Source organism: Haliotis rubra, unplaced genomic scaffold (assembly GCF_003918875.1).
Source record: "Haliotis rubra isolate DU_JTF1 unplaced genomic scaffold, ASM391887v1 Scf1384, whole genome shotgun sequence".
Classification (NCBI taxonomy): Eukaryota; Metazoa; Mollusca; class Gastropoda; order Lepetellida; family Haliotidae; genus Haliotis; species Haliotis rubra.
In genome coordinates, this window is record NW_025765319.1 from 175,193 (window position 1) to 192,090 (window position 16,898).

The 16,898-nt window shown below is 37.2% G+C and overlaps 2 long non-coding RNA genes across 2 annotated transcripts; one reads left to right on the plus strand and one right to left on the minus strand.

The window, feature by feature from the left end:
* Positions 1 to 850: 850 nt before the first annotated feature.
* On the minus strand, positions 851 to 6,510 carry LOC124268490. The gene is made up of 5 exons (XR_006896289.1): positions 6,423 to 6,510; positions 3,091 to 3,122; positions 1,899 to 2,035; positions 1,562 to 1,674; positions 851 to 1,342 (listed from the first exon to the last, which is right to left on the minus strand). It is a non-coding gene; the product is annotated as an uncharacterized LOC124268490 (long non-coding RNA).
* A 4,237-nt stretch (positions 6,511 to 10,747) lies between these two features.
* LOC124268491 lies at positions 10,748 to 16,165 on the plus strand. Its single transcript, XR_006896290.1, has 4 exons — positions 10,748 to 10,787; positions 13,938 to 13,969; positions 15,082 to 15,218; positions 16,140 to 16,165. It is a non-coding gene; the product is annotated as an uncharacterized LOC124268491 (long non-coding RNA).
* The last annotated feature ends 733 nt before the right edge of the window (positions 16,166 to 16,898 follow it).

The following is a 16,898-nucleotide window of genomic DNA, read 5'->3' on the forward strand; positions in this document are numbered from 1 at the left end:
TTCTTATAAAGGTTCCTTGTCTCCTGGATATTCTACAGAAACTTCATCTGTTCCTGGGATATGCTATGGCAAAGGTCCTTTTCCCAGAAATAATCTGCAGGAAATGTCCATGATAAGTACGGAAATGTTTGTTAGACATTGTAAACCAGAATTACGCAATGACCAAGCTTGTAGTTCTATTTTAATGCAAAGTTCCTCTTTATTGTAAATATTGTCCATAGGTATAAATATAATTTATATTTGGACACACTCCACACCTATAAGATCTGAGTTAATGTAATGCTGTTTCAGTGCATTCAGCAGTATAACCTCTCAGCTGGGACTTTCTCCAAATTATTCCCCTGTGTCAGTGATATTCAATTAAAACATAGATTTTCTACAGACAGTACCTCCAGCCCAAGGGTATGGATACACATGTCTTATTTCTAGAATATGCCCTCTTACCATCCGGCAGGCGATACCCAGTGCCACGTTTTAAAACTAATAGATTTAAAAACTCTTTTGTACCATCTAGTATTAGACTCCTAAATAATGGTTAGATTTTGTTTTACCTCAGCGAACTGAATGTTCTATGTACATGTATGTGTTATGTCTGTCTTATGTCTTATATTGCTATATGCGTCATGCATCGTATATTATTCTATACTTTCAAATGTAAAAAGAATTCCCTCCTGTGGGTAATAAAGTATTGTCATTGTCATTCTATAAAGAGTACCTCACTTGAGACATTTCCATATTTGAGTACAATCCACATACATGAATGTGATATATGATGAAACGTCAATCCACAAAAGTACTCTGTATGTTTCAGTGGAAGAAACTTGAAGAAAATTTCAACAACGCAATGTGACCTTCATCTTTATAGCTTTCATTGTTCAAAACGAATCATAGTATATGTGAAGCAAAGCGCACAGGTGGAAAAGTTAACGTTACACCGAACACTACAGAATAGAAAGGAGCAATAATTTTCTGCATCGTTATTTTTAATAATCATTTTATTGTGAAATTAAAGACAACATTGTTGGGATTGAGATGATTGAGGGTAATTGCTCTGTCGAGTTTATCTGTAGATATTATGACAATTCGTGATTTTGACATTAAAATCTGTTCCAAGAGGTAGTGAGAGTACACCATGTGCCTCTGAACACTGTCATAACCACACACTTACAACCTAGGTCGATTCCTATCCCCATCTCAAGCAAACCCACTTAAGCATAGCCAAACGTTAGACATTAAAAGCATAATAATCTGGAGTAAAGGAAAATCAAGAGTACAGGAAAGTGCAGAGGAAAATGCAGAAATGCAGGTGGCTGGTATGTCCTTTCCTTCATGGCAACGGCGCCTGCAAAATAAACATCGGACACCAAGTGAATCAGCGACTGGATTGATGTATCAGTACATGAACCGTATTGAAGCAAGAACATATGTCTAGATTATGGTTGAAGGCAGTAAATGGTACACAGTGCCAGTTTCATGGACCTAGACAAAGGCACGTTTTGTAAATCATAGCAATATAACCTTCTGCTTTGCGCTTTTGTTATAGAAGAAAATACTTATATACCTTATGCTCGGGTGATGGACACGGCCTGTTGTTTGAAAGTACCGAAGACAGTATACCTTCCGACTGTATCGTCAAGAGGGTATGTATTTCCCGCAGCGCTTGTCAGCTCCCATCTGGAAGAATTTAAAACATCTTAATGTGAAAGAGTTTCAACGATCAGCATTCAATACACTACAGGTTATGTCCGGGTTCATTTCTTGCCCTATACTTAACCTAGCGCCTGTTTCAGTTGGTATACAAGGCAGTAGCATCACTCATTAGCCACATCCAACTGATGGTCAGAACATATTGTGGGACATTAGGGGTTACTTTGTGTGATATTTTTTTATATACTTACCTTCCATGGATTACAATGGCTGACTGAGCTCTGTTCTGAAAGTTTTTCAAATCCGGTATGTCTGTAGAGACTGGTACACAGTCGCCAGTGAGGTTGGTATTGCTGTACAAGATAACTTTTATTTCTGGCTGAACGCTCTGAAATGAGAAAGCAGGTATTGATAGATAAGGACATCGCCAAGTTATCAATGTTCATACTTTTAGCCACTGGGTTGTCCTGGGTCAATATTCGTGTATTTACCTTTAGTCGTGGCAAAGCTTGGAATATTTACCATGACGTATTCTGAATCCTCACTCAAGAGATCACTGAGCTCATCATTTGTAGCTGAAGTTTTCAGCAATTTTTCAAATTAGACAAAGCAAAGAGATGGCTTTCACATCAAATGATCTTAAGGTGATGGCTCTTTATATAAATAGAGTGGCGGTGTGGTAGTCCAGTGGTTAAAAAGTCCGCTCGTCACGCTGAAGACCTGGGTTCGATTCCCCACATGGGTACCATGCGTGAAGCCCAATTCTGGTGTCCGCCGTGATATTGCTAGAATAGCTAAAACCAGCGTAAAACCATACTCACTCACTCAAATGAATAACGGTTATTGTTATTTGGTAATTTTATTGAAGGTGTTAACGCTGAAAATTGCCACTTTGCTGTTAAACAACATGTCTGTAAACCACACCCTTGTTATTCCTTTGGGTGATAAAATGAACAAGATCATGCGTGCTTTTTGTGTTTCTCATTTCCAACTTGAAGCAGTAAGAGAATGGCAAAAAAACAACAAAAAAACATAAATAAATAAAAATAAAAAATAAAAATGTAAAATAAAATAAAAGTAAAAAATGCATCAAACTTGATTGTCCAAATTGTGTACCTTACAATTAAATCTTTATATTAATATAATTATGTTGATGGAGTGTTTTGCCTCGAAAACATTTTTAATAGATGCAGATGAAGAAAGATCAAGCTGATATCTTTTTTTATGTAAGTGTTTTTAATCACATCATGGCATACACTTTCACAGTAGAGGGGAAAATGGAAATCAGAAACCTTTTACTTTTTTTATATCCGAATTCATAGTTGGCGCGAGGAAGATGGGAAACACACAGAGAAAGAAATGTAGAAAATATTGGACAATTCAGCGTTTTTGTAGAAACACAACTTAGATATTGCTAGTTTAAGATTAGGGATCCAACCATACCATGTTGCTGCAGATATCTGGAACTTTCAAACCTGAAAAAGAAACATGATATAATTACCACGTGTCAAAAAGGTAAATGACACATGGAGTCCAACATACATGGGGTGAGCACCAGAATAACCCTTGCTCAAACCCTCTCGTGGGGATGTCAATGTAATAAGAAAACCATCGATAATAACTTTTGGTTCTGACCAGGCTAGCTATTCTCGAAACGTTCGTAGCCGTACGAACTTCTTAAGCTTATTCTTTACACATTCGCTACGATCAAAGTTAAGAATTCTTAGGGCTACGAACGTTTCAAGAATAAGGGCCCTGGCTAGCTATTCTCGAAACGTTCGAAGCCGTACGAACTTCTTAAGCTTATTCTTTACACATTGGCTACGATCAAAGTTAAGAATTCTTAGGGCTACGAACGTTTCAAGAATAAGGGCCCTGGCTAGCTATTCTCGAAACCTTCGTAACCTTACGAACTTCTTAAGCCCATTCTTAACAAACTGACTACTATCAAAGTTAAGAATTCTTAGGGATACGAACGTTTCGAGAGTAAGGGCCCTGGTTCTTACCCATAAAGTTGCATGTTTTTTCATTTTCTGACCAACTTCTAGAACGTCAAGCACGCAACTGTCAATGCATTGACTGTTGGACATCGGATTTCCAGAACGGCTCTAGGGTATTGATAGACAAGTACGAGGTTTAATGCATGCAAATATAGGGCAAGGTTTTCATGAGTTAGATCTCATGATTCAGGTTGTGTATCATTTGCAAATATTATCAAATGATGGATAAGAACATTGGAATATTTTTTTTGTTTCACTATCAGTAGTAAAATATCTTTCAGATTCCAGCCTAACCAACCTCTTATTTAATAGGTTCACACACAAAACTAACTTTCATGTTAACTGTGCCAATTGTCATGGTAACTCAGGCTCTCTTAAAGTATGGTTCTGTACACAGAGTTCCACAAGACATACGCACTGAGCAATATCAGACAATATCTACATTTCACCCAATCAGAGGCTTCGTTCTGTTGTCATGGCACATCTTTGTAATATATTACTTCTGAATATCTTGGGTTAGAGGAACCAGGAGACATACACTGAAACAATACGTGTTTAGTGTGTAAATGTTTTGTTACATTTTACACAACACTGCTCATGAACTATACGACATACATTTAGTTAGATCGCCTACAGCTGTTAATGACTGAGTGTTAACACTAATAACTTGCATTGTAAGAGAATGCTAAAACATATATAATGTGAAAAAACTTCTAGGTAATAGGATTATGGACGCAATGTTGTAACTATTTTTATGGTACACTCGGTTATCATGCACAATTTGTATGTTTATTGTCATAGTTCTGCTGTTCAGTGACATATAAACTACCGGGCAAAAGAAACTTATCACTTTTCAAGTAATTGTATCAAAACCACAAAAGAACCGCCGGTACAGGTTTTGACCCAAACAGAAAACATTCACCAAAACTCAGCATGGTCCCGATAACAACGCAACTGTCCAAACACTTCGTGTGAATCGTGCATTTTTCGAAACGTTTGCGGAGTTTTACCAATGCCTCCAACTGAATAGAATTCATGACGCAATGTTGTAACTTTTTATGGCACACTTTTTGAACACCGCACTCAGCAATATTCCAGCTATATTACAAGTCATCAAGTCTGGGCCAGACAATCCAGTAATCAAAACTCATGTTGTGAATATATGTTTTACATATGTTGCTGTTGTGAACTTAAGCACCCTGTATGTATATATACGTCCCATCACTTAAAACACTCACTATATGTTATGCATGTATATATGGTTACATCGAAGATTGACTTCTCCACCAACTTGGGGGGAACCAACTGCAAACCTTATGCAAATGAATTGCACGAGGATCATGCATCTAATTGCTGTAAAGTATATGCAAATATCGTGCATGTGAACAGCTGCGTTTTGGTGTAAAGTTTCGTTAAGAATTCGCCAATTTTCACTGATATTTATCATTTATTAAACTCATGATAATACTCTTTTCAACGTTACGACATTATTTTACAATACATAAGTTCCTGTGTAAACAGTACCTTTAAACAGTATCGAATATTTTGCAAAATGTAGTTTAGAACAGTTGCCTGGAGTAAGTGGCTATATTTACACTTGTGAGTCTAAACTTTTGATGGGAAGTATATGTTGCATTCATGTTGTATTTGGGCCTATGGACTTTATACTGAAAAATCTTCTTTTAATACATCTCATCTTGTGTTATTTCGGCAATGCAATCACCGTTAAATGTTCAAAACAAAAAGTCGAAAATGCGACTTCGCGACACATGAAAATTATCTATCTCTCATTATCTAATCCATTAAGGAAGTGAAAATGCAATAACGTGAAGTATCTTCTGTTACATTTACTTCATCTGGAGGCGGTTCACGAGTCAGCCCGGTTCCCTGGGCAGCGTTACAGAATTGTATCGTTTGTTTCCACGCACATCAATATGGCAAGAACTGAAGCCGAATGTTGCCACTTTTGCAGCATGAATTATGTTTTGCAATAGAAATATCTCGTTGCTTCCACTATTTTTTAGTTGTTTCAAGTTTCTTTAAAAACTTCAACTTTCGTGTATTTTGTCGTTGCTTCCATTATTTTCCCGGTATTTCGATTATTTTCTGGTTAGTTCCCGATTTTGGAAAGAAACTTGAAGTAACGAGAATATAATGGAAGCAACGAGAAAATATTCTAATTTTCATGAACAACTTTCCATCATTTCAAACTAAGTAAGAGTCATGTAGTTGCAAATCAATTTCTTGCCCCATTCTTCATTAAAGTAAATTATACTTACACAAAATTATATTTTACAAGATTACATTTGACAACATTGAACATTGTTTCTACTACTGGTAGTGATCATGTTATGTTTCTAGATTCCGGTCACCTAATATTTCATTATCATTGCACATAAAGGTACACTTAGTTACTTAATATTTAACTTTACTTTGGCTACACTTGGCTACACTCAGCTACACTCAGCTACACTCAGCTGCACTCAGCTACACTCAGCTGCACTCAGCTACACTCAGCTACACTCAGCTGCTTGTTGTTTAAGTCTGATAAGGATTTTGTTTACGGCGCAAATGGACTTTAAAGATGACACAGGACACTTTGGTATTACATAACAAATTCTAATAACTCTAATAGATGGCTATATTTTTGTGTGTAAAATACAAACTTTTCAATTCACATTTTTTAAAAATTCAACAATGTTGATTACAAGCACAACTCTAAGGGACTGATTAAATGAGCATAAGGACAAAGCTATGAAGAAGAATCATACTTACCAAAGTTTGTTGATCGTCGTATCTTGTCTGTTGTCAGAGCCTGGGTAGCGAACACATGTCTCCAGCAAGATTTATAGTGGCTTGCATCCGGTATCAAGTTCCGTTATCCACCCACGGATTTATGCGGTTGACCAATCGTAGTAGGTCTAAGTCAGTGGCCTTGAATCCGGGTACTTATGTGGTTAACCAATCTTGGTGGTTCTGATTCTATGGCTTGAGTGGAGGTAGCAGCACGGACTTGTGTGTTTGATCAGTGGTAGCTGGTCATATTTAGGTCTATAATCTTGAGGAACGATAGTGCGTGGGTTAAAGTGCCCGTGTAACTTTTTACGTGCACCTAATTTCACATCCGTGGAGATATGTGACATATGTCAAGGTCATCAATAACGTGTATAAACATTGAAGACATTTTCATGGGAGAGCAAGATAAAGCAAACGGCAAATCAAATGAAAATAATTTTCTATATTTTCTACCAGCCATTCTAGGTGCATTTACATGTCAGCACTGAAGGGATGTGATATGGTTCTGGCCACTATATCCCTCTGAGACAAATGCTGGAGAACTATGATATGCTATTGTTGCAACACAATTAGACAATTAGGATTGTATGTACCAGGATTTAAAATATTCTATCACAACAGAACAACGGACAGTAATTAAAATTCAGGAGGAATACTGGCAGCGCTCAGAACTTATATCACAAGTCACTTAAAAAGTTACAGCGTGAATCGAAATATTCTCTGTATTATCTGGTTTGAAACATCATGTTAGTTTTTACATGTGACACACTATGGACAAAATGACACAGTGTATATCGCTATAGCATATATACCCAACGATCACGATATCACACATACAAAATGACACAGTGTATATCGTGATAAATTATATATCCAACGATCACGATATCACACATACAAAATGACACAGTGGATATCGTTATAACATATATACCCAACGATCACGATATCACACATACAAAATGACACACTGTATATCGTTATTACATATATACCCAACGATCACGAAATCACACATGCAAAATGACACCGTGTATACCGTTATAACATATATACCCAACGATCACGATATCACACATACAAAATGACACAGTGTATATCGTTATAACATATATACCCAACGATTACGATATCACACATGCAAAATGACACAGTGGATATCGTTATAACATATATACCCAACGATCACGATATCACACATACAAAATGACACAGTGTATATCGTTGTAACATATCTACCCAACGATCACGATATCACACATGCAAAATGACACAGTGTATATCGTTATAACATATATACCCAAAGATCACGATATCACACATGCAAAATGACCCAGTGTATATCGTTTATAACATATATACCCAACGATCACGATATCACACATACAAAATGACACAGTGTATATCGTTATAACATATATACCCAACGATCACGATAACACACATGCAAAATGACACAGTGTATATCGTTGTAACATATATACCCAACGATCACGATATCACACATACAAAATGACACAGTGTATATCGTTATAACATATATACCCAACGATCACGATATCACACATGCAAAATGACACAGTGTATATCGTTATAACATATATACCCACGATCACGATATCACACATACAAAATGACACAGTGTATATCGTTAGAACATAAATACTCAACGATCATGATATCACACATACAAAATGACACAGTGTATATCGTTATAACATATATACCCAACGATCACGATATCACACATACAAGATGACACAGTGTATATGGCTATAGCATATTTACCCAAGGATCACGATATCACACAAACACAACTTTCTCGGAGAAAAATTCTGAACTCTCAACTAAATCTAAATCTATACTAATTGTTGCTGACATAAACTCACTTACAGGTGTTTACGAGACTATGTTACTGTCGAGTATGATATTGTTAATGAACATCTATTACCTGATGAAATATGTAATTTCAATAACGATGCTGAAAAACTAGAATCGGCTGATATCTCGCTTGTAAGATTTAATCGGGACAAATGCAAAGTTAATTCACACAGATAAAATGTTCTTGAACTCTGTTATAACATTGTACATTGTCAACTTCAGAATTGGAGCAGACAAGGATATTTGTGAGGTAAGAATCTACAACAAAACGCCCTATGCAATAAACAAGTCATTATTGATTCACTAACGTCTAAGTATTTGTTGATTTGGAAGAAAACATATACAAGTTAAACATTGTACTACTATTGGAAAATCAGTATCCAGTTATTAAAAACCAATTAATTGACATTACAACAGAACTAATTAGCATGGTATATCACTGGTTTATGTCATGTACGTACACGCATGAAACGAATTAAGGATTTAGGATTGGATACGAGTTTCGTGGTAGTCAAAACATTTGTCTCTTGTCTGCGCGGAAAACTACAAAAGAGAGCATAAATATACTTACCATATGTTTAAAACAATTGGCAGCACTGACACGAATGCATATTCTTTCAATATTTTAATCTTAAAAACGAACAGGCATTGTCCCTCTTGTAGTAAATACGTCATAATGCACAATCAATATTTAAACAAAGCGCGACATTTCATTAAAATGTTACGTTGTCGCATTGTCGCGTTTGTAGTAAATACGTCATAATAAATGCTATCATCAATATTTTAACAAAGCGCAACAAACGCGACAATGCGACAATGGGCCATTTCATCAAATGTCGCATTGTTGCATTGTCGCGTTTGTAGTAAATACGTCATATTATATAGAATGATCAATATTTTAACAAAGCGCGAAAACGCACTTTTATTAGTTACGGCTGATTTAAAAATATATAACAAACTTGAATATTTTCGAAGTTTAAGCGGGGCAGAAATACCCAGGGATCGAACTCAGAACAATGATAAATGAGCTTACATCTCCCGCTGAGATACCATTCAACACCTATATCATTATGCTTAATTACTGGTTTGATGAAAATTAACATGGAAACATAGGTCGTAGCAAGTCCAGGATTAAATATCACATAGGATTCAAAAAGACTTGAAAAAGATACTTCAGAGACTTGAAAATACAGACTTGACGACACATTATTGTGACGAAATACCTCGCTAATTTACCAAGCTCCCTAAACCTAGTTTCATTGAAAAAGATATCAAGAAAGTGAGTAAGTGAGTTCCCAAGGATCCGTATACGCCACTTTGCAAAGCTATTTAATCGTGCGATATATCATAATGATGACAGTCCATTTGTATGGCGTTTTTTTCAACACAGACTATAACGTTCAAAGCCCTTTATTACTTTGTGAATTCTCAGTCCCAACGAGAGTATACGACCCAAGTTGTCTATGTAGTGCTAGAGGGTTAAGTCATATTATCATGACATTGTACCTGGTATCCATCCACTGCTGGCTGAACAGAGGCACATTTCGAACAAATTCACTCTACCAGAGAGACATCTGTGTATGTGTGTGTGCATCTGTGCGGGACAGTGCCGTCCCCAGAAACCCTCCTATAAGCCAAAGTGTCAAACATGGTCATCTATCCAAGGACTTCACCTGATGTTTATGCCGATGTGGCCAGAGTTTTAACGCCGCCTTGAACAATACTTCAGTGTTTCACAGCCTGTCAGCTTGATATTATTGGAGGAATGAGGAATGTGAATGGTGCTGGGATTCGAACCTATGATCATAGTTTTCTGTTGCTACTGAGAGACTCAACTCTGTACAGCAAATTGCCCCAACCGCACACCTCCCATTACAAGCCACATCCATGACAATCAACCTCCCATCACTGACACCTCTTAAGAATCCACCCTACACCAACTGCCAAAAAACACTGATAAACACACTGGTGGCCAGACCCGACTGATACCCTTGAAGGGATAACATGGCTTGCCAGTTTTTGTAGATCGATGCCGATGATATTGATTACCGCACTCAGCAATAATTCAGCTATATCTGGGCGTTTTGCAGCCACGTGTGTGTGATGAAAACTTTTAGGAAGTTGTTCAAAATGTGTTATGTCCAGTCTCATGGTGTTGATCACTGGATTGTCTGGTCCAACCTCGATTATTTACCAAGCGCCGCCATGTAGCTGGGATATTGCTGAGTGCGGCGTTAAACAACAACCAAACCAAGTTACACCCCCGCACTGTCCTTCATTTAGTTGTTAGGATATCCTTGACCCGACGTCAATGAGACACTCCACGATTGGTCAACCGCATAAATCCATAGGCGGATAACGGATGTTCATACCCGGATTCAAGCCACTATAAAGCTTGCTGGAGACATGTGTTAGCTACCCCAGCTCTGGCAACAGACAAGATACGACGATCAACAAACCTTGGTAAGTATGATTTTCTGTATAATGTTGTGCTTATACTCATTTATTCAGTCCCATAAACTTGTTGCTGTCCTCGTCTTCTTAACCTGTAGAAAAATATGTACTGAAAATTCTATGGTATTTAAATAAAAGATAAAACCAGTTATTACATGTATTAGTATTTGTTATGCAATACAAAATAAAGTCTATCTCATCTTTACAGTCCGTTTGGGCGGTACTTAATCACCTTGGCAGTCTTAGTAAAACTAAATAGACCCGTGAAGAACCGGGTTAGAATGGGTCTTCAACAACCCATACTTGTAAAAAGAGACTATCGGGATCGGGTGGTCAGGCTTGCTGACTTGGTTCATACATGTCATCGTATCCCAAATGCTCAGATCGATGGTCATGCTGTTGATCACTGGATTGTCTGGTCCAGACTCGATTATTCACAGACCGCAGCCATATAGCTGGAATATTGCTGAGTGCGGCGTTAAACAACAGGCAAACCAAACCAAAGTAAAGTTATATAACAAGTAACTAAGTGTACCTTTATGTGCAATGATAATGAAATATTAGGTGACCGGAATGGAGAAAAATAGAACATTATTACAACCAGTATAGAAACAATGTTCATTGTTGTCAAATGTAATCTTGTAAAACGTAATTCACAATGAACGTCAATTGTTGTTGTAGTACCATTATTGTGAGAAAAGGGATTGCGTTATACTGTACGCTCTGAAAATCTCGAACCATGAAAACAATGAATGATACGGGATGCACATGGTCCTTTCCACAGCCCACATTGTCTAAATGTAAGGAAACTGTACATATGACTTATTGCATAATTATGAAAATAGTAATTGTGTATCGCACAACTATGTTTTATAAATTGAAAAGCTAAATCTAATTAACACATAATATTCAACAATCAATATAACAATAAACAATAAAAGTCTAATTTCTCCTGACACTGAATATATTTACGAGTCGCACATTAGACAACATGTGAGCATGCTGCACATTTGTTTTATTTCGGTTTAGTGAACGCTTCACCCAAAACCAATTTGTTGTTGTAAGAGGCCAAGAATCTAAGAATACTGTCTTGGATAGGATATCGAAGCAATATAGTACACTGCAAACAAATAAAATGACTTTCTGAATACTGGACAAGAAGATGGGTTTACATTATCAGCTTTAACAACAGCATATGGCATTGCATCATTATTCACAAACACCGTTCCTTGGATATTTCCTGTACAGCTTTGTCTCCTTCGTCAGGTGAAAAATCGAAATAATGAAATAAACAAAGTATCAACCCCAATGAGACGGAATTGCCTAGTTCATTTTTTAAAACTGACTGGATTGTTTTATTACTTCGACCCTTAAATATGAGAGAACACGGGTGCACCTCATGTATAAAAGTGCCTCAATTTGCTGTAAAAAGTTGCGTTCCAGGGAACACCAGAAACCTGTTCGCTGTAATCCGGATTCACACCGAATATTCTATTCTATGTTTGTCAGAACCATTCATCGCAACCTCTTGAGAAAAAATGCTTCACACCTATTTACAGCTTGTAACAAGGTAACGCCAATTTAGCAACAGCTGAGTGAGTTGGCTCAACGATAAACTAGATAAACTTTTTTTACTCATCCTCTCTAGACAACACATTCTCCTCGGATTTTCTCACAGAAACAATGATCCAATTAACGTAATCATAATACTTTCCAAATATATACTGTTCAAATAGAAAAACCGGACAAAGAAAGTTATCACCGACTTTCACTTGATCTAAACATAGAAACAAAGACGTATGTGAGATTTATGATAATTATTCTACAAACAGAAATCCTTTTTCAATAATTTGACTGAAAGTTTATTGTAACCCTACTCTTGCATTTGCTGCAATTCATAAAGAAAGAATCAAGGGATCAAAATTACAAAATACTCAAACCAGAGTTCATTCAGAAAGTACATAAAGAGTTACATAATGAGACAGGTGTGAGGGAACACGTCACAAATGGCTAGTGTGGCCACCCTACACGCCAACACACGTCTCTTCATTGGCGTCGTCAGTCAACGGATGACGTCAGCAGGAATCATGTTCTATAAGTCCAAGAGAGTCTGTTCAAGTTCCTGTCGGTTCGCTGGAGGCGGTACACGCTGCCTCAGCTGACGAACAACATGATCCCAGGTATATCCAATGGGGTTCATGTCTGGAGAACGCTTTAGCAGGTATTCTCGAACAACTCTGGCGGTGTGAGGCCTTGTTGTTGTGCTGCAAAATGACCCCTCTTGGCTGTTGTCGAATAAAGGGCATCACAAAAGGTCTCAACGCTTCATTCCTGAATTGACCATGCCCAGTCATTCAGATTTCCTCAGACTTTTGGGGCAGCTGCGTTGTTAAAGGGACCATGTTGCGTTTTTGGGAATGTTTTCTGCTTGGGTTCAAACCACCAGCTTTGTTTATTTTCATACAATTGCTTTAAAAGTGATAAGTTTCTTTCTTTTGATAGTTTATATGTCACTGAATGCAGAACTATGACAATAAACAGATAAATTGTGTTTAATAACCTAGTGTGCCATCAGAAAAGTTACAACATAACGGTCTCTTCACATTATATATGTTTTTTAGCACTCTTTTACTGTGCAAGTTGTCAGTGTTAACACTCAGTCATTAACAGATGTAGGCGATCTAACTAAACGTATGTCGTATAGTTCATATGAGTAGTGTTGTGTGTAAATGCAAACACAAAGTATTTAAACATTAGCACAATTGGCTCAGTTAACATGAAAGTTGGTGTTGTGTGTGAACCTATTAAATAAGAGTTTGGTTAGGCTGGAATCTGAAAGATATTTTACTACTGATAGTGAAACCGAAATAGGTTCCAATGTTCTTATCCATCATTTGATAATATTTGCAAATGATACACAACCTGAATCATGAGATCTAACTCATGAAAACTTTGCCCTATATTTGCATGCATTTAACCTCGTACTTGTCTATCAATACCCTTGAGCCGTTCTGGAAATCCGTTGTCCAACACGACATTGACATCCCCTAATGAGAGGGTTTGAGGAAGGGTTACTTGGTGCTTCACTCCATGTATATTGGACTCCATGTGTCATTCACCTTCTTGAAATGTGGTAATTATATGATGTTTCTTTTCCAGGTTTGAAAGTTCCAGATATCTGCAGCAACATGGTATGGTTGGATCCCCTAATCCTAAACTAGCAACATCTACTGTATTGCTACAAAACGTTCAATTGTCCATTTTATTTTATTTTTTCTCTGTATTTCCCATCCTCCTCGCGACAGCCCAAAGTTCCTGACATAAAATAGTAAAACGTTTTCTGATCTCAAATGCGATAAAACAAAGTATACTCTTACCCTTGCATATAACAGAAACATAAAATTGATGTTTCTTCATCTACATATATTAAAAACTGTTTCTGAGGCAAAGAGACACGGTATACTTCATAAATTAATTCAAACATTGAAAATAAAGTAAGGTTCCAAATTAGTGCAAAACAGTGTGTGTTATTTATCACTTATATATTTTCTTGGCCCGTCCGCTCTCTTGTTTTTTCAAGTTGGAAATGAAACACACAAAAATACAGATGGTCTTGCTCATGTAGTCACCCTACAGTTTATCAAGAGCGGGGTTGTTTAGCAGTAAGGTGGCAGTTTTCAGCGTTAACACACTGAATGAAAAAGGTTTTGTTGCTTTTATTCATCTGAGTGAGTGTGTATTTATACGCTGCTTTTAGCAATGACATCAAAATATCAACAGCATGGGACACCAGAAATGGGCTTCAAACTTTGTACCGTGTGGGGAATCAGAACCCGGGTCTTCGGCGTGACGAGCAGATGCTTTAACCATTAGACTACCCCGCGCCCCTTAAGATATTAGTCTGTGAAAACCATCTGCTTTTGTGTAATTTGAAAAACAAAGCAGGCAACAGAAAGACTAGATGTAATTGCTCCCAACCTGTAGCTACAGATGATGAGCTCGGTAATGTCTGGAGGAAGGATTCAGAATACATCTTTTTGATTCACACTTCAGAAACTGATGAATAATAACAACTTATACCGAAACGTCGAATCATAATGTAATAAAGAAGTTGTCATCCTTAACGTATCTTACCTTTCTTATATTCAGAATTCATGTTGGTAAATAGTCGAAGCTATGTCACAACAAAAGGTAAATACGAATCTGGACCCGGAAATCCAGTGACGTAATGATGTATGGACATTTTTCTAACTGAAAGCAATGGCGACATTTTGATCTATCTATACCTGTTTTATCATTTCAGAGCATTCAACCACAAATAAACGTTATCTTGTACAGCAATGCCAACCTCACTGGCGACTGTTTACCAGTATCTAAAGACATAGCGGATTTGAACATCTTCAAGAACAGGGCTCAGTCAGCCATTGTAGTCCATGGAAGGTAAGTATATATTTATATATATTCTCACACAAAGTAACCCATAATGTCCCACAATATATACTGACCATCAGTTGGATGTGGCCGATGAGTGATGCTACTGCCTTCTACACGCAAACAGGAGCTTGTAGAAGGTATGGGGCAAGTAATGAACCTGGACATAGCCCGAAGTGGTGGTTACCCTGTGTGGCACTTGAGTCTGTCACACATAATTGATTACAAGTGCCACACAGGGAAATTGTGTGGAGGGCATGTACCACACAGGGACAATTTCTTTAAGAGGCATTTTAAAAGTTGTATAGATGAAGGAAAAACAAGTTCTATGGATAGTCAACCTCTTTATTGCAATGAGTCGCGATGTTTCGTGTAGGTACTAGCACTGTTATCAAGCAAGTGGTTTTCCTTCACACAGGGACAGCTCACTATTTCAGTTAATTAGCTGTAGTGAGGTGTGAACTCATGTGTGGAGTACAGCATGTGTGAGAGAGACATTCAGTCATACCCGAACAATATTTCATTTTTTCAATATTTACATTTTGAACAATATTTCTCCAAGTTTTAATGAGTAAACTTCAGTATTTTTTGTTTATATGGTATTCAAACTCGGTTGAGATTGATAGATGTTTATCAATGCAATGTAGTAAAATGCATGAACATTGTTCTGTTTCTCGTCTTTATAAATACTTACGTGAATAGTACTAAATCATTGGTGTTATTGCTATCTAATAAGGTTAATCAAAGGTGTTAATGATTTAGCCCTGATCAATGAGTTACGCCTTGCTGCACACATGCGCTATAGATGGACATAACAAACAATCAAGTGCCACACAGAAAATCTTCACCCAGATGAATTAATTTGCCGACTGTTCATCAAGGAAGCAAAAATGATGTTCTGAAGTTTTCTACCGTTTTAATTTCTTCTAGTTGGCAGCTAGCAAGCGCTTCGGGACATATATTCTCTTTCGAAGGGTACCGGAACATATTCTGACCTTGGTACTTTCAAACAAAAGGCCGTCTCCATCACCCGAGTGTAAGGTATATATATTTTCTTCTATAAAAAGCTTACCACAGGTATTAGATTTCGAAACTCTCTTAGCGCTAAGATAGTCGTAAGTGCCATACATTAACATTAAATTACGACTACCTTTAGCGGTAAAGAGAGCTTCGAAAATCTAGGCCCTGAAGGTTATATTGATATAATGAATCCAAACGCTTATTCAGTGAGTGTCCGATGTTTATTTTGCAGGCGCCGTTGCCATGAAGGAGACCCTCCCGACAAAGGGACATACCAGCCACCTGCATTTCTGCATTTTCGTCTGCGATTTCCTGTACTCTTGATTTTCCTTTACTCCAGATTGTTATGCTTTTAATGTCTAATGTTTAGCTATGCTTAAGTGGGTTTGCTTTAAGGTGGGGATAGGAACCGACGTAGGTTGTAAGTGTGTGGTTATTACGGTGTTCAGAGACAAATGGGTTTACTCTCACCGCCTCTTGGTACAGTTCGTCAAAATCACGAATAGTCATAATATCTACAGATAAACTAACTCGACAGAGCAATTACATCATCTTAATCCAACAATGTTGTCTTTAATTTTACAGTAAAATGATTATAAATAAATACGATGCAGAAAAATTGTGCTCATTTCTATTCTGAAGTTCTTGGTGTAACATTAACTTTACCAC